The 18,230-nt window shown below is 49.5% G+C and overlaps 1 protein-coding gene across 2 annotated transcripts in view; it reads right to left on the reverse strand.

Annotated features, from left to right (window-relative positions):
• Window positions 1–18,230, reverse strand: part of MID2 (midline 2) — a 907,753-nt gene that overhangs the window by 370,679 nt on the left and 518,844 nt on the right. The window lies entirely within an intron of this gene.

An 18,230-nucleotide genomic window follows, 5' to 3' on the forward strand; every position in this document is an offset into this window, starting at 1 on the left:
AGTGTGGGTACTGTGTACAGTGTACTGAGACGCAGCTGTGTACTGTGTCTGGAGACGCATTTCACCCCGGTTAGAAGCCGTGCGTCTCCATACCCTCATGCCGCCATAATGGCCGGCGACCCGCTAGTACTCACCATTCTTCATTCTTCTGGCTCTGTTAGGGGTGGCGACGTGCTGCGGGAATGTACGCTCGCCGTGGTGGGGCTTGCAAATAGTTCCCTCAGGAGATCAGTGTCCCGTCAGTGCCTTCAAGAGGTTGGGGCGTTCCCCCCCTAAGTCCCACAAAGCAGGTAAGCTGGTGCCAACCAGCCCTGCCTGAAAATAGCAAACATACAAAATAAATGCAGAAAACCCTTTAGGAGCTTCCATAAGCATGACCGGCTCCTCCGGGCACATTTTCTAAACTGAGTCTGGTAGGAGGGGCATAGACCACACTATCCAATTCTTAAAGTGTCCCTGGCTCCTAGCGGACCTGTCTATACCCCATGGTACTAAATGGAACCCCATTATCTTCTAGGATGTAAGAGAAATAAAGCAGCCTCTATTTACCCTGCACAGAAACAATATAACCCATCCAAATCTAACTCTCTCTGCACATGTTATATCTGCCCCCCCTGCAGTGCACATGGTTTTGCCCAACTGCTAACAAATTTGATGCTGTGATCAACTCTGAATTACCCCCTTGGTTACTTTTACAAATGTCTGCAATTTGTGTTATTGTTGCCATTGTAATAGCCTAATATATTATAGCATTTTCATGTCAGAAAACTGAAATCATGCAGTAAAGTCAAGTTCCTCACAAATATATATATATATATATATATATATGTATATATATATATATATATATATTTAGTCCTATTTGCTACTATTGTATGACAGATGATATCATAGTTAGTGCCAAATGATCTATAACTTGAAAGCTATACTGATGTATTACTGCTCAATGGGAATATTCTAGACCAGGCATTCCCAACCGCAGTCCTCAAGGCACACCAACAGTGCAGGTTTTAGTGATATCCAGGCTTCAGCACAGATGGTTAAATCAAAATAACTGAGGTACTAATTAAGTCATGAAAAAGAAAGATTGCAACAGAGATCAGTTTCCTGGGGTGCACTCCATCTCATTTACAAATGGTTTAGTAATTCCATAAACTCATTACTGGGTACATGTCCTCCAGCAAAAATAGCCAATATCCACGTGGAATATTCCTAGCTTGTGTTCCACATATGATATTATTATGCCTTATTATTCGGCCATACTAAAGCGAAATATTTAAAAATAATAGAGATAGAAAGACGTGAAGAAAGAAAAAATCTTTATTAGACAGATTTCTGTCTTGTGTGAAAATAAAATGTTTAAAACCAAATCGTGTGCCGCCTATTATATCTTATATATTCACAATATACTCTTATGATGAGTACAATGTTTATAGGTGATAGTATAATCTCATCCTTATCCTGGATTTCTGTATACAATATATACTTGCACCTATACCCGAATAGTATTCTGCTTGTTATATATCTTATATTGGCCCTCATTCCGAGTTGGTCGCTCGGTATTTTTCATCGCATCGCAGTGAAAATCCTCTTAGTACGCATGCGCAATGTTCGCACTGCGACTGCGCCAAGTAACTTTACTATGATGAAAGTATTTTTACTCACGGCTTTTTCTTCGCTCCGGCGATCGTAATGTGATTGACAGGAAATGGGTGTTACTGGGCGGAAACACGGCGTTTCAGGGGCGTGTGGCTGAAAACGCTACCGTTACCGGAAAAAACGCAGGAGTGGCCGGGGAAACGGTGGGAGTGCCTGGGCGAACGCTGGGTGTGTTTGTGACGTCAACCAGGAACGACAAGCACAGAAATGATCGCACAGGCAGAGTAAGTCTGGAGCTACTCTGAAACTGCTAAGTAGTTAGTAATCGCAATATTGCGAATACATCGGTCGCAATTTTAAGAAGCTAAGATTCACTCCCAGTAGGCGGCGGCTTAGCGTGTGTAACTCTGCTAAATTCGCCTTGCGACCGATCAACTCGGAATGAGGGCCATTGTGTATTGGTCACACAGATTAACCACAACAAATGGAAGAATAACCCTCAATTTAACGTTTGAATAACAGCCTTAGTGCTTATAATATGTCCATTCACTTTCTTATACTGATGACTCTTGTTCTCAGTATGATATTACCTAGTATGCAGGAAATGGCAACAAATGTTTAGTAACAGCCTTGGTATTTCTACTGTATCAGTTCAGCATTATCTGCAAAAAATGGCAACAAATGTTGCCATGTGTGTTATATTTCAAGTTCTTAACATCCTGCCTCTACTTGTATACTTGGGACACTCGTGCAGACTTTACACATGCAGGTTTTTTAACTGTGCCTAAAATTAATGCCCCAAATGTTTTCTGTGTATACAATTGCGTAACATAGGTGCATATGATTACACACCTGTGATTGTTGATACTATTCCACAAACAGAGAAATATGTCCCAGATAGTAAATCAATCTATTTATATCAATTATGTTAGATATCCCAGTGTGTTTCCATCACATCTGATTCTGTGCTTATCTGCACAGTATTCTATAATTCCTCATGGATCATGTGCATTCAAAACACTGATTACTGGAGGGACTGCTGTTTATTCCTGGTACACACAAACTATAATAGAATTTGCAGGAGTCAACAATTTATACGTATATATTTGTGTTGGCACTCCACACCCTCCTTATTGCAGGGACTACTGTTTGTTACTGCTGTTTATTGCTCATACACACAAGCTATGATGGAGTTTGCAGGAATCTACAGTTTATATGTGTATCTTTATTGACACTCCACACCAGTGCCGTTTCTAGCGGCGGGCGAGCCGTGCAACCGCACGGGGCGCCCGCCGCGGCACTTTGTTACTCCTTCTCGCCTCTCCCGAGCGCTCCTGCTCGGGGGGCGGAGTTTCGCGGAATGACGCGTTGCGTCGTGACGTCACGACGCAAACGCGTCATTCCGCGAAGCCCCGCCCCCTGAGCAGGAGCGCTCGGGAGAGGCGAGAAGGAGATAAGCATGAAGGAGGAGGCGGCCGGCGCGAGGGACGTGAGGCGGCGGGACCGAAGAGCGGGAAGACGTAAGTATTCTCTCTCTCTCTCTCTCCCCCTTCCTTCCCCTCAACTTGAAACCTGCCTGCCGCTGCCGCACTGTGTAAAATGGGGACACCTGCCTATGGGGATACCTGCCTGCCGCACTGTGTAAAATGCCCCCCCCCCCCCACGCGCCTTATCCAGGCCGATGTCCCCCCTTTCACGCCCGCCCGCAGTACACCCGCACGCCTTACCAGCAACCCCCGCAGGCTGGATGCGGTGGCAGCAGCGGGCGTCCCGGGCCTCTGTTCCCCCCGGCAGCCGTGGCTATCCCCCCCGACGCGAGACGCCCGTTCACTCCCCCGGCACCGGCGGGAGTGTTCCCCCCACCTGGTTACATGCCATGTTTGCCCCGAATGCCCCCGTCCGCACGGCAGCAGGTGGGACGAATATGCGCTCCCCCCATGCAATTCTTGCACTCAAGCGGCGCGGCGGGCCAGAGGCTATGTCCGGCGCACCGGTAGCTGGCCTCCACGATGTCGCGCACACCCCCCCTTTTGGCGCCGAGGGACCACGTCATGCACAGTGCCAGCCGGCAAAGCAGGGGGACGGCAACTAACCCCCGGCACCGGGCGATCGCGCCACGCTCGGCGCCGGCCAACGGCAGGCACAGACCCGGAGCTCGTACACCTGCTCCCCATGCCGCCTAGCACATAAGCCTGCCCTTTTCCCCGCAGTAGCCTCCCCCCCCAAACACACACACACACAGGCAGCACAGGCTGCGTTTACGTAGCATCCATACCCATCAGCACCCCAGGCGGGGTGAGGGCAGCAGCCACAGCGCATCCCCCCCTGGGTGGGAGCCCAAAATTTACAAGGTGCAAATTACTGGCCCCCTCTGCGCACCTTCCCCCCGGTACCAGCATACAGGATACATTATTTATTAATTTATTTTCATTTAATTTAATTTATTTTATTGTATTTGGTTCTCTTCGCCGTTTACTATTTTTCTGTCATGTTACTTTATAATGCTGTACTTTCCCCTTCACTTACTGTATTTACTGCAGACGATCAGACTGCATGTCACATTCTCCTTCCGGCTTAGCTTTAGAGGGGCCCACGTGAAACTTTGCAAACTAATGATTCCGTAGGAAGCACACAGAGGGACCACCCATACTTGCCGACTTCTGGGCTGCTCTCTCCGGGAGAGAGCAGCCCGTCGGCTCAGCAGGGGGGGCTGGCAGTCAGGTGACGCGCAAGGGGGGCGGGCCGGAGGTGGAACGCGGGCGGGCCGGAGGCGGAACGGGGCGGGCCGGAGGCGGAGCGGGCGTGGCTTCTGGAACGCGTCATTTAAGCCACGCCCCCCCGCTGTGTAATGCCGCGATTACCGGCATTATACAGCAGGGGGCGTGGTTATGATGACGCGATTCAACAAGAATTGCGTCATCGCCTGCCCGGATCGCCCACTTTACTCGTTAAGTGGGCGGTGGGCAGGGGGTGACCCCCGTAAATCGGGAGACTTGCCTGCTCTTCCGGGGGTCCGGGAGGGTCACTCGTTTTTCGGGAGCCTCCCGGCCATTCCGGGAGGGTAGGCAAGTATGGGACCACCAAGATAAGTATTATGCATTTACATTCTATGTGTCTTGCCTCTGCGATCATTCATCACTCCATCATTGCCCGTTTCTTATGTTCCTTTCACTCTATCCTTTGCTTGCTTCAATTTCCCCCTAGCGACTAAGGGACAGATCATACACCGCCCTCCTCAGTGTTTTCTTATAACGGGCACAATGAGTGAAAAGTCCGGCACGGTCCACTGGTATAGTTGTGACGTTATTGCAGAACTTTACTATACGCCATACTTGCCTACTCTCCCTGAATGGCCGGGAGGCTCCCGAAAAACGGGTGACCCTCCCGGCCCCCCGGAAGCGCAGGCAAGTCACCCGGAATCAGGGGTCCCCCTGCCCGTCCGCCCACTTAGTGTGTAAAGTGGGCGGTCCGGGCAGTTGATGACGCGATTCTTGCTGAATCGCGTCATCATAGCCACGCCCCCTGCAGTGCAATGCCTCATTTCGAAGTGTAATTATCACCTGACAAGAGAGGTCCAGCAGGCGCGGCAAGCAGTGCTCCTCGGCGGTCTGTAGTAGCGCAACATCGGTTGGCCGGCACTTCCCCCAGATACTCGGCGAGTTTGTCGTGGCCTCAAGGGCCGACACGGTCGTCATCTTAAGGGTGGACCGGTGCTATGCCAATGGTGGGAAGTGGTACCGCTCAGCAAATTTGCGCAAGGGCGGGACTTTGGTTTCGCCCCATTGTTTGATTGAGGAGAAACTTAATATTGAGAATGGAGCCGGGGGCACGCACTGCTTTCTCGCCACCCACTTATAGAGTACCAATTCTAATTCGATCAATAAATTTGGCTGTGACCTTTTAAATCGCAATTCAGTTGTCCGAGTGATTATTGGGGGAAAAGGTGGTAGGTGGTGAGGGGCAAGTGTATTAATAAAACCAATGGACGGCTTATGCATGTTTATTAGTCCCAAAAAACACTTTGGACCTTTTTTCACAGATGGATCCAAAACATAAAATGCAGCTGGGGAAAGAGTTGTATTTTATTTCCTATGCATACTGTAGTTTTCAGCAAACACAACATGCTACCAAATATGCTTAAGCACCTTTTTATAAGTGAATATATATACTGCGCTATGATATTGTATAGCAGCTCATCTATTATGGATTAGTTATATTGTGTAAAGCAGAGAGGGCTTTGTTTAGTGTAATTTGTGTGGCTGCTCCATGAGCGCTCCCCCTGGTGACATCATCTCCACAACAACCCGCTGGACACAGCGGCATCTGAAACTGCAAGCAGCTGGCAGCCCACACCATCGGCTGTAAGATCACTGCTGGCCAACAGCTGGACAGATAAGCAGGGTGAGTAAAAACGCTGGAGCCGGAACACACTACATTGGAGTAAAGTGGACTGATTTGCCACCAACAACATCAAAAAAGAGGCTGTAAACATTTTATTTTATTATTAAACACATTTTCTTTTTTACAGGTGCCACTTACCACACAAATTACACTAAACAACGCGCTCTCTGCTTTACACAAAGGCCCTCATTCCGAGTTGATCGCTCGCTAGCTGCTTTTCGCAACAGTGCAAACGCTAGGCCGCCGCCCTCTGGGAGTGTATCTTAGCTTAGCAGAAGTGCGAACGAAAGGTTCGCAGAACTCCCACAAAAAAAGATTGTGCAGTTTCAGAGTAGCTCGAGACTTACTCCTAGCTAGCGATCACTTCAGTCTGTTTAGTTCCTGTTTTGATGTCACAAACACGCCCTGCGTTCAGCCAGCCACTCCCCCATTTCCCCAGGCACGCCTGCGTTTGTATCTGACACGCCTGTGTTTTTCAGCACACTCCCGGAAAATGGTCAGTTACCTCCAAGAAATGCCCCATTCCTGTCAATCACTCACCGATCAACAGTGCAACTGAAAAGCGTCGCTAGACCTTGTGTGAAACTGCATCGACTTTTGTGAAAGTACGTCGCGCATGTGTACTGCGCACCACACGCATGCACAGAAGTGGCGATTTTGTGCCTGATCGCTGCGCTGCGAACAATGGCAGCTAGCGATCAACTCGGAATGACCCCAATATAAGCTTAAATACCTACAGTAATGATCAGTAATGTTGCTGTTTTGTGCAGCAACAGATCTACCGCATCTGTTGCTGCACAAAACAGCAACATATGCGGTAGAAATATGGCAGAAGGTCTAGCTTCACTCTGAGCATAAAATGTCCTCAAAATCAAAATGCACTATTCATCTACATTAGAGTGAATACAGGGGCAGATTAACATGTGGGCCTACCCCCTCTCTATGGCGAAGTAGACTCTGACACTGTGCCAGAGTCTACTGTGCAAGTGCAGGTCTCAGGAAACATGGCGCCCTGCTCCCCTCCTCCACCACAACCCAAGTTCACAATATGCCACATGGCAGTGGGAGACAGGGAGAAGCAGAGGGTGACAGTGTAAGAAAGTGTTTCATATGGAGAGGCAACAGAAAGGCAAGCGAAGGCTCAGGGTGCCAGCGGAATGCAGGGGGAGGAAAAGGGTGACAGGAAAAGGCAGTGGGTGACAGGGAGAGGCAGCGGGTGAGAGTGGTACAAACACAAAATCCTGCACAGTGCGGAGAACAGTGGGCATGTACTTTAGTGGAGGAAGAAACACAGTGGCGTTTGCTCTGTCTGTGACAGGAGCCCCCGACCCTTGTGCTTTCCTCAGTTTGGCACTCGATCAGGCAGACTCTGACAGTGCCAATTATACGGCTGTGAGCTGCCTTTAAGTCACAAAAACAGTGAATCTGAAAAGATGTGCAGCTGTCTGTTAATTAGAGGCAGTATGTGGCTGTGATCATCAGCAATCATAGGTGGCAGGACTCCATTATCAATCTGGCATACACCGGGTCAGCCCCGCCTACCAAATGTAAGTGGCAGGATCCTCAGGCAGTGGGGCCCACTCTGATCTTTGCATTGGGCCATTCATTTGCCATTGCTTAAAATGGTTTGTGGTGGGGCCAGAGGATAACTCATTGCTGGTCTTGGCAGCAGTGGGCCTCCTTAGTCCTCAGGTGGATCAATGCACCTGCTGCACCAATTGCAGTTCCTTATTTGAGTAGATAGATATCTCCTATATAATAGCCCAGATCTGTGACTCTGTGCCTGTGCGTCTAACGCTGGGTTTGGCTAGGAGCTCTCATTGGGTTAGTGGCAGGTCTATCACACCCAGCCAACAGCTGATTGGGTGAGAAACACCCTCTCACACAGGTTACATCCAATGGGAGGCTCTGCCCTTTGGCTGCTGTGTGTTCCCAGAGCAGCGTTAACAATGGGGCCACACCCCAAAATAGGCCCACTGCATCTGTAACAACATACCCTCCAACAAATTACACATAAAAATCGGCACAAATTTTAAAAAAGGGTGTGGCCACGGGTAAAGCCACGCCCCGGTTCCTATACTTTCAATGGAAGTTTGGAGAGTCAAAAATCGGTACAGACCATAAAAAAAGGTACTGTACCTGTCAAAAAGGTACAACTGGAGGGTATGCCACTGCATCTGCAGCAGGTCTCTGCGCTGTATATAGGGGGGAAAAATCCTTTTACTGCCGTGTTCTATGGGGGTCATTCTGATCTGATCGCTCGCTGCAGTCGTTGCCTAGCGATCGCCTCTGCCTGATTGACAAGTAGAGGTGGTCGCTGGGCAGGAGGGGTCAGCATGGCGGCATTTGGCCGCCGTTTTGTGTGCGCGGTCCGGCCAATGCAGGTGTGGCTGGACTGTGTGGGGGGTGGGCCGCAGTGGCTGCGTGACGTCACACACAGCCGCTACGACCCAGGGCAGCGATGAGTAACTCCCGGGCAGCCGCAGGAGCTGCACTGGCCGTGAGTTACTGTTCAAGTACAAAAGCATCGCCACTGTGCGATGCTTTTGTACTTGTACGGGGAGGGCTGGCCTGACATGTGGGGCGGACTAGCCCTGTCTGGGAGTCCCTCTTTATGTCAGTGTAAGTGATCGGAGCTGTGCTAAATATAGCACAGCTACGATCAGGTCGGAATGACCCCCTATGTCCTGCTGCCAGTCCGCCTGACCCCTCTGGCATCAACAATCCCCACTCCCTAGCCACGGCGCAGGGGGAACAAAAGCTGCTGCGGCCACCGGCATAGATGTGTATGAAAGCGGCGCAGCGGAAGTCTTTCATAGCCCTCCCTGCGCCGCATGCTCTCTGAGCCCCGAAGCCTCCTCTGAGCATGAGGTCACAGAAGTGCCTCCTTGTCACAGCCGCGCTCAGATCCCCAGAGGCCCTGACTCCGCAACACAGCACCTAGGCTGTCGGCCTGGAAGCCCCGTGATGGCTAATGTAATGGATAGAGTGGGAGATATCGCGGAGGGTAATGTCTGGACGCTGAATCAATGTAAAAGGTGACAGTGCTGTGCAGTGCAGTGGGTGTGCAGTGTCACTGACACTGCACAGCACTCTCACCTTTTACACTGATTCAGCGAGTCAGTCACTTCTGCCAGCCAGTCACTATTGTAAGTGCCGGTGTCCCAACGCCCCGCATTACAGGGAAGTAGATGCACTAACTAAACTACAGCTCCCAGCAGCCCTTAGCGCCGAAGCATTCCGGCGCTAAAGGCTGCTGGGAGCTGTAGGTTATTGAGTGCATCTTCTTCCCTGTAATGCGGCGCGTTGGGACACCGGCGCTAACAATAGTGACTGGCTGGCAGAAGTGACTGACTCGCTGAATCAATGTAAAAGGTGAGAGTGCTGTGCAGTGCGGCCACCCGCGGTAGCTCCGGACCCCCTCTCCCACCCGTGGCTCCACCGCACACGCCACTTCCCCAACCTCAGCACCTACTAGCTGATTCATCAGGCCCTGCGTGCACTGTTCACGCCATTGCAGGGGGCCCGGACCCCTCCCCCACCCGCAGCACCTCTGCACCTGCCCCTCCTCTACCCGCAGTTGCTCCGGACCCCTTCCCCCACCCATGGCACCTCCGCACCAGCCCCTCCCCCACCTGCAGCACCCCCCCCCCAACTACCTCTCCCCCACCCGCGGCACCCCTGAACCACCTCCACCATCCACGTCTCCCCCGCACCCGCCACTTCCCCAACCACAGCACCTACTAAGTGATTCATGAGGCCATGCATGCGCTGTTCACGCTGTTGCAAGGGGCTACGCCCTTTGTCCGTGCAATATTTAACCACTCACACAATTATGATTGGAGGTAATACTCCTTATCATAAAAATATTGCACGCCGCAAGGGCGTGCAAGGGTTCAGGGGGCATAGCCCCTTATGACAGTGTGAAGAGTGCCCGTAGTGCGCAATGAATCACCTAGTACATAATAGGCACCAAAGTCACTTTGTCACAACTGAGGGCCTGAGCTGACGGGAGGCAGCCTCAGTTGTAGGGGCTGAGATGTACCGGAACCTGGGAGGTTGTATCAGACCCCTGGACATGTAAGTAACATGAATAATAACTGCCCGAAGGCGTGACCACGACAACTTGGATAAAAGTCAATGATGTTTATTATGACAACTCCGCAACACAGCAGCAGTAAAAGAAAACGTAAAAGTCAGCAAAGAATAAATACAGTTCCTGGGTACTACAGGATGGCAGGAGCCACAGGGCACTGGTAGTGAGAGATAGTTCTTATGATCTTCTAGATGGAAAGTCCTTACCAGGCCCGACTGTAGCAATGGAGATAACCCAGGATTGTGCCAGCTGGTGTTCCAGGAAAAGCTGGGTTGCTGAAGATAAAACAGCTGCTGTGGATACTGGCTGGAACCAGACTGTTGTTAGCACGGAGTGGATACTGGCTGGAACCAGTTAAATAATAAATGAACTTGGGAGCGATGAAATATGAACTGAAATGTAGAACTTGAGAGCGGAGAAATAATAATACCGGTGGAGAGTGGTAAAGTGTAGAAAGGACACCGGCCCTTTAAGAGAAGCTGTACTCTGCTGGAAGCTGAGCTGGAAGCAGGTAATGTTGTAGCTGGAAACAGATGAATCCACAATGGATTGGAGAGTCAGGCTACACCGCAGGTGGAATGCTGGTGCGGGTCTCTATGGTGGAAGTCTTGAGACAGGAGCTGGAACCTGGAAGACAATCACATGAGAGAGACAAACAGGAACTAGGTTTGACAACCAAAGCACTGACGCCTTCCTTGCTCAGGCACAGTGTATTTATACCTGCAGCAAGGAAGGGATTGGCTAGGCAATTATGCAGATTATCAATACTGAGAACAGATTGGTGGAAATGATCAGCTGACAGAATCCAAGATGGCTGCGCCCATGCAGACACTTGGAGGGAAGTTTGGTTTGTAATCCATGTGGTAATGAAAACAGTAATGGCGGCGCCGGCCACCGGAGACAGGAGGCGCCAGGCTGACAGATGCACATCCAACCACGCGGACACAGCGGAGGCCGCGGCTGACGTAATCGCCACTCAGACACTCTGCATGCAGAAGTTCAGGGACGGCGGCGGAGGCCGCGGGAGACGCCTTGCCAGGTGTAATATGGCGTTTACTGTGACAGCGTCCCAGAGTGACAGGAGAGGATACAGGAATGTACACATCAGGATAACAGATGGGATCCGGTCCTGGAGCGCTGAGCCAGCCTTAGGAGACATCTGATGGGTAAGAAATGGCGTCCAGATACCCGGATCGTGACAGCACCCCCCCCCCCCCCTTTAGGAGTGGCCCCAGGACACTTCTTTGGCTTTTGAGGAAACTTGGAATGGAATCTCCGGACCAAGGCAGGAGCATGGACATCAGAAGCATTGGTCCATGAACGTTCCTCAGGACCATAACCCTTCCAGTCAATAAGATATTGCAGTTGACCGTAACGGTGACGTGAGTCCAGGATCTTGGCCACTTCATACTCAACGCCTCGTTGAGTTTGGACTTTCGGAGTTGGAGGAAGTGAGGAATGAAACCGATTCAAGATCAGCGGTTTCAACAGGGAAACATGGAATGTCCTGGGTATTTTTAAGAAGGGAGGCAACTGGAGTCTGTAAGCAACAGGATTGATGACTTGTTCAATCTTAAAAGGACCGATATAGCGAGGTGCAAACTTCATACTGGGAACTCTTAACCTCAAATTCGTCGTGGATAACCATACCCGATCACCCACCTTGAGAGCAGGAACTGCTCGACGCTTCTTATCCGCAAACTTCTTGTACCTGAACGATGCCTTGAGCAGAGCTGATCGTACGCTCTTCCAGATATTGGCAAACTGATGCAAGGTAATATCCACTGCGGGAACAGAAGTTGCTGGAAGTGGTTGGAACTCAGGGACTTTAGGGTGGAATCCAAAGTTAGTGAAGAATGGTGTTGAAGCAGATGAAGAATGATACTGGTTGTTATGACAGAACTCGGCCCAGGGAAGTAATTGAACCCAGTCTTCTTGAGGGGAGGACACATAGATGCGGAGGAAGGCCTCCAAGTCCTGATTCACCCTCTCGGTTTGACCATTGGTCTGAGGATGGTAAGCCGTGGAAAACTTTAGCTTGACTTGGAGGACTTGACATAAACTTCGCCAGAATTTGGCTGTGAATTGAACTCCTCGATCTGAGATAATTTCTTCAGGAAGACCGTGGAGTCGGAAGATCTCTTGTATGAATACTTGAGCCAACTTGGAAGCTGACGGAAGACCGGAGAGAGGAATGAAGTGTGCCATCTTGGTGAACCGGTCAACTACCACCCAGATGGTATTGAACTTGTTGCACATGGGTAAATCTGTAATAAAATCCATCGACAAATGGGTCCAAGGTCGACGGGGAACAGATAGTGGAACCAGTTGCCCCGCAGGCGACTGGCGGGATACCTTATGTTGAGCACACTTTGGGCAAGATGCAATAAACTCCAAGACGTCCTTTTTCAGAGTTGGCCACCAATAGGACCTAGAGATAAACTCCAGGGTTTTTTGGATACCTGTATGTCCGGCAAAATGGGAAGCATGGGCCCAATGCATGAGCTTCTTCCTTAGCATCGGTTTCACAAAACTTTTCCCTGATGGGGGCGTAGAGTCCATCCCTACCGTGGAGAATGCCAACGGATTTATAATAGGATGCTTGTCTGTAGACTCTGACTCATTTTCTTGCTCCCATGAGCGGGAAAGGGCATCGGCCTTGCGATTCTGAGAGCCCGGACAGAACTGGAGTTTAAAGTCGAACCTGGAAAAGAAAAGTGCCCATCTGGCCTGACGAGGGTTGAGACATTGTGCGCCTTTCAGATATAAAAGGTTCTTGTGGTCTGTAAGTATGGTGATTGAATGAGAAGCTCCCTCCAACAGATACCTCCACTCTTCTAGAGCGAGCTTGATGGCTAGCAACTCCTGGTCGCCAATGGCATAGTTGCGCTCAGCTGGGGAGAACTTCCGGGAGAAGAAACTGCAAGGGTGTAAATGGCCATCTTTAGCCCTCTGAGATAACACCGCTCCTACTCCAACGGAGGAGGCATCCACCTCTAAGATGAAAGGAGAGTCGATGTCAGGCTGTTTCAGAACAGGCGCAGAGATGAACCTTTGTTTTAAAAGATGAAATGCTTGCATGGCTTCTTCAGACCACTTGGACGGGTTAGCACCCTTCTTAGTGAAAGCAGTAATAGGCGCCACAATGGTGGAAAAGTCTCGTATAAACTTTCGGTAATAGTTGGCGAACCCTAAGAACCTCTGGACCCCTTTGAGGGTTAAGGGTACCGGCCAATTTTGGATTGCTTGTAGTTTCTCAGGATCCATCTCTAGTCCGGAACCGGACACAATGTACCCTAGAAACGGAATGGACTTGACTTCAAAGACGCATTTTTCTAATTTGCAATAGAGATGATTGACACGGAGACGGGACAGAACCTCTTTAACCCAAAAACGATGTTCCTCTAAATCGTTGGCAAAAATGAGGATATCGTCTAGATAGACCACGACATGACGGTATAGAATGTCTCTGAAGATCTCATTGACAAAATGCTGGAAGACAGCTGGAGCATTGCTCAATCCAAAGGGCATGACGAGGTACTCATAATGTCCGTCACGGGTGTTAAAGGCGGTCTTCCACTCGTCACCCTCACGGATCCGGATGAGATTGTATGCACCTCTCAAGTCCGCTAACTCTGTCAAAGAGCTCAGTAATCAGGGGTAAAGGATAACGGTTCTTGATGGTAATGTCGTTCAAACCTCTGTAGTCGATGCACGGCCGCAGACCACCATCTTTCTTTTTTACAAAAAAGAAGCCTGCGCCGGCTGGAGAAGAAGAAGGTCGAATGAACCCCTTTGCTAGGTTCTCTTTAATATATTCCTCCATAGAATGCGTCTCAGGCAGAGACAACGGATAAGTTCGGCCTCGAGGTGGAACCTTCCCTGGAACGAGATCAATCGGGCAGTCCCATTCTCTATGAGGAGGAAGGATATCAGCAGAAGCTTTACTGAACACATCCGTGAAATCTTGATATGGAGGAGGTGGAACATCAGACGACCTGGGGGAGGAAGAACAGACAGGCAATACTTTAAACAAACATGTCTCAGCACAGGAGGAACCCCATGCCAGGATTTGCGTAGTCGTCCAATCAATTGTAGGATTGTGAAGACGGAGCCATGGAAGGCCCAGGACCACAGGATGTGTGGCTCTTGGAATCACTAAAAAAGAAATAAGTTCGGAATGAAGAACTCCCACTCTCAGACGAACTGGTAGAGTCCTTAAAGAAATAACTGCATCAAAAATTTTGCTGCCATCCACGGCAGTTAAAGAAATGGACGAAGGAAGTCTCTCGGTGGGTAGGGACCACCGTTTAACATAGGCTTCGGTAATAAAGTTCCCAGCTGCTCCGGAATCAAGGAGGGCAATGACGTTCCGATAACGTTGAGCAACTTGAAGCGAGACTGGGAGATTACAATCTTGAGGAGATGGAGAGGAGATCATTACTCCTAGCCGGCCCTCTCCTTGGCGAGCTAGGATTTGGAGTTTCCCGGACGTTTGGGACAGGCATTAATGGTGTGAGACGGAGCTGCACAATAGAGACAGAGAGACTCGGAGAGACGTCTTCGGCGCTCAGCAGGAGTTAAACGGGAACGGCCAAGTTGCATGGGCTCATCTTTAGATGGTGACAGTTGACGAGGAGGAGGAGCAGAAGATTTTGGAGCAGATGATCTTCCACGCTCAGTTGCTCTCTCTCTGAAACGTAAATCAACTTTCGTGCAGAGTGAGATTAGCTCATCTAACTTAGAAGGTAAGTCTCTGGTAGCTAACTCATCTTTAATACGCTCAGAGAAGCCATGCCAGAATGCAGGGCCTCGTCGTTCCATGCTAGTTCGGATGCCAGGATCTGGAACTGTATCAGATATTGTCCTACAGTACGTGACCCCTGGCGTAAACGGAGAATCTCGGATGAAGCTGAGGTTACCCGGCCTGGCTCGTCGAAGATGCGCCTGAATGTTGACACGAAGGCAGTGTAGGAAGATAGCAGGGTGTCGGACCTCTCCCATAACGGTGATGCCCAATCAAGGGCTGAGCCACTGAGAAGAGAAATAATGTAGGCAATTTTTGTACGGTCACTGGGAAAATTGCCAGGTTGTAGCTCAAACTGAATCTCACACTGGTTGAGAAATCCCCTGCAGAATCTTGGAGATCCGTCAAATTTTGCTGGCGTTGGAAGATGAAGACGTGGAGCAGAAATGGGTAAGGTGGGTGGGGTTATAGCTGGCGTCACTGTGGTTGACGCACCAGACGCGCCTGATCCACGGAGAGTTGTCTGAATCCCATCCAGCCGAGTAGAGAGATCCTGGAGACAGCGGATGATGTGGCCCTGTGCAGCCTCCTGATGTTCTAGTCGGGCTGCCAGTTCTTGCATCGGACTGGCCGCTTGATCCTGGTCTCCGGCTGGATTCATTAGGTCAGTGCTTACTGTCACAACTGAGGGCCTGAGCTGACGGGAGGCAGCCTCAGTTGTAGGGGCTGAGATGTACCGGAACCTGGGAGGTTGTATCAGACCCCTGGACATGTAAGTAACATGAATAATAACTGCCCGAAGGCGTGACCACGACAACTTGGATAAAAGTCAATGATGTTTATTATGACAACTCCGCAACACAGCAGCAGTAAAAGAAAACGTAAAAGTCAGCAAAGAATAAATACAGTTCCTGGGTACTACAGGATGGCAGGAGCCACAGGGCACTGGTAGTGTGAGATAGTTCTTATGATCTTCTAGATGGAAAGTCCTTACCAGGCCCGACTGTAGCAATGGAGATAACCCAGGATTGTGCCAGCTGGTGTTCCAGGAAAAGCTGGGTTGCTGAAGATAAAACAGCTGCTGTGGATACTGGCTGGAACCAGACTGTTGTTAGCACGGAGTGGATACTGGCTGGAACCAGTTAAATAATAAATGAACTTGGGAGCGATGAAATATGAACTGAAATGTAGAACTTGAGAGCGGAGAAATAATAATACCGGTGGAGAGTGGTAAAGTGTAGAAAGGACACCGGCCCTTTAAGAGAAGCTGTACTCTGCTGGAAGCTGAGCTGGAAGCAGGTAATGTTGTAGCTGGAAACAGATGAATCCACAATGGATTGGAGAGTCAGGCTACACCGCAGGTGGAATGCTGGTGCGGGTCTCTATGGTGGAAGTCTTGAGACAGGAGCTGGAACCTGGAAGACAATCACATGAGAGAGACAAACAGGAACTAGGTTTGACAACCAAAGCACTGACGCCTTCCTTGCTCAGGCACAGTGTATTTATACCTGCATCAAGGAAGGGATTGGCTAGGCAATTATGCAGATTATCAATACTGAGAACAGATTGGTGGAAATGATCAGCTGACAGAATCCAAGATGGCTGCGCCCATGCAGACACTTGGAGGGAAGTTTGGTTTGTAATCCATGTGGTAATGAAAACAGTAATGGCGGCGCCGGCCACCGGAGACAGGAGGCGCCAGGCTGACAGATGCACATCCAACCACGCGGACACAGCGGAGGCCGCGGCTGACGTAATCGCCACTCAGACACTCTGCATGCAGAAGTTCAGGGACGGCGGCGGAGGCCGCGGGAGATGCCATGCCAGGTGTAATATGGCGTTTACTGTGACAGCGTCCCAGAGTGACAGGAGAGGATACAGGAATGTACACATCAGGATAACAGATGGGATCCGGTCCTGGAGCGCTGAGCCAGCCTTAGGAGACATCTGATGGGTAAGAAATGGCGTCCAGATACCCGGATCGTGACACACTTGGAGCCTGTGAAAAGCAAATCTAACATGACTCAAATATACATTTTTAACTTTCAAAGTCAAAACTAATAAACATCAGCAGTCTTCCCCTTCCCAAACAGTAGGAATCAAACTGTGGCTGTATGGTATATAGTTCCAGCAGCCCAGGCTGGCAATGCCCAGTGCTGGTTAACCCGAAAACAGAAGGGACCCCACTTCCGTGCTGATTAGAAATTGTGAGGAATCCACAATGCATTTGTTTTTAAAACTACAGGTTCCAACTGGTGCTGGAATCCCTTTATGTTTTGGATTTGGGTGGTTTGGTTTTGAATCGGATATTAATTTGGTGTAGAGATTTACAACTTTTCCATAGGAATAAAGTTCATTTAGCTAAAGTGTATAATATTTTGGGGATGTAGTGTTATGTGACCGGTCACAATACCAACCACTACATCCCGCCCAATCAAAATTCTGCAGGTCGGCATCCTGACCAATAGGGTCTATTCCCACTCATGGGTGTCCACGACACCCATACAAAGTGGGAATAGAACCTGGGGAGAGCTCAGTGAGCCACCGAGCTTGCAAGTGGCTTCATTGCAATTGCCGAACCCCCTGCCAGGATCCTCGCGTCGGTATTGTGACTGGCAGTCTTCTGACAGCAGGTCACACATACTCAAAGCCTATTTTGGTTTAAGGTGGTGTATATGAAGGGATGGAGGGTTTGGTGGTTTTAGGTATGGTGATGGGCTCGGACCTTTACTGAGAACTTTGAATGGTGGGGAAGAATGGCAGTGCAGGGGCCATCTCGTGGCATTTAGAGGTACTCTCCCATTCAATAGATAGGATAGGGTTATTATACCCTACTGGGGTCTGCAGCACCATTCGACTAAGTGGGCCTAATATGTTTTGGATCAGGTGACGGATACCTTGTCATCTTATAGTAGTTCTCACCTTGCGCAAATAAAGTGGTCATTAAAAAGCTGTCCATTCTCTCTGCACCACCATACTAAACTTTCGATATGCTAATCAAAAAATTTAAATGGCACTTATTGCTATTATAAAAAAATAATAATAATATATATATATATATATATATATATATACACACACTGCTCAAAAAAATAAAGGGAACACTTAAACAACACAATGTAACTCCAAGTCAATCACACTTCTGTGAAATCAAACTGTCCACTTAGGAAGCAACACTGATTGACAATCAATTTCACATGCTGTTGTACAAATGGAACAGACAACAGGTGGGAATTATAGGCAATTAGCAAGACACCCCCCAATAAAGGAGTTGTTCTGCAGGTGGTGACCACAGACCACTTCTCAGCTCCTATGCTTTCTGGCTGATGTTTTGGTCACTTTTGAAAGCTGGCAGTGCTTTCACTCTAGTGGTAGAATGAGACGGAG

The sequence above is a fragment of the Pseudophryne corroboree genome, chromosome 8 (genome assembly GCF_028390025.1).
Source record: "Pseudophryne corroboree isolate aPseCor3 chromosome 8, aPseCor3.hap2, whole genome shotgun sequence".
NCBI classification, from domain to species: Eukaryota; Metazoa; Chordata; class Amphibia; order Anura; family Myobatrachidae; genus Pseudophryne; species Pseudophryne corroboree.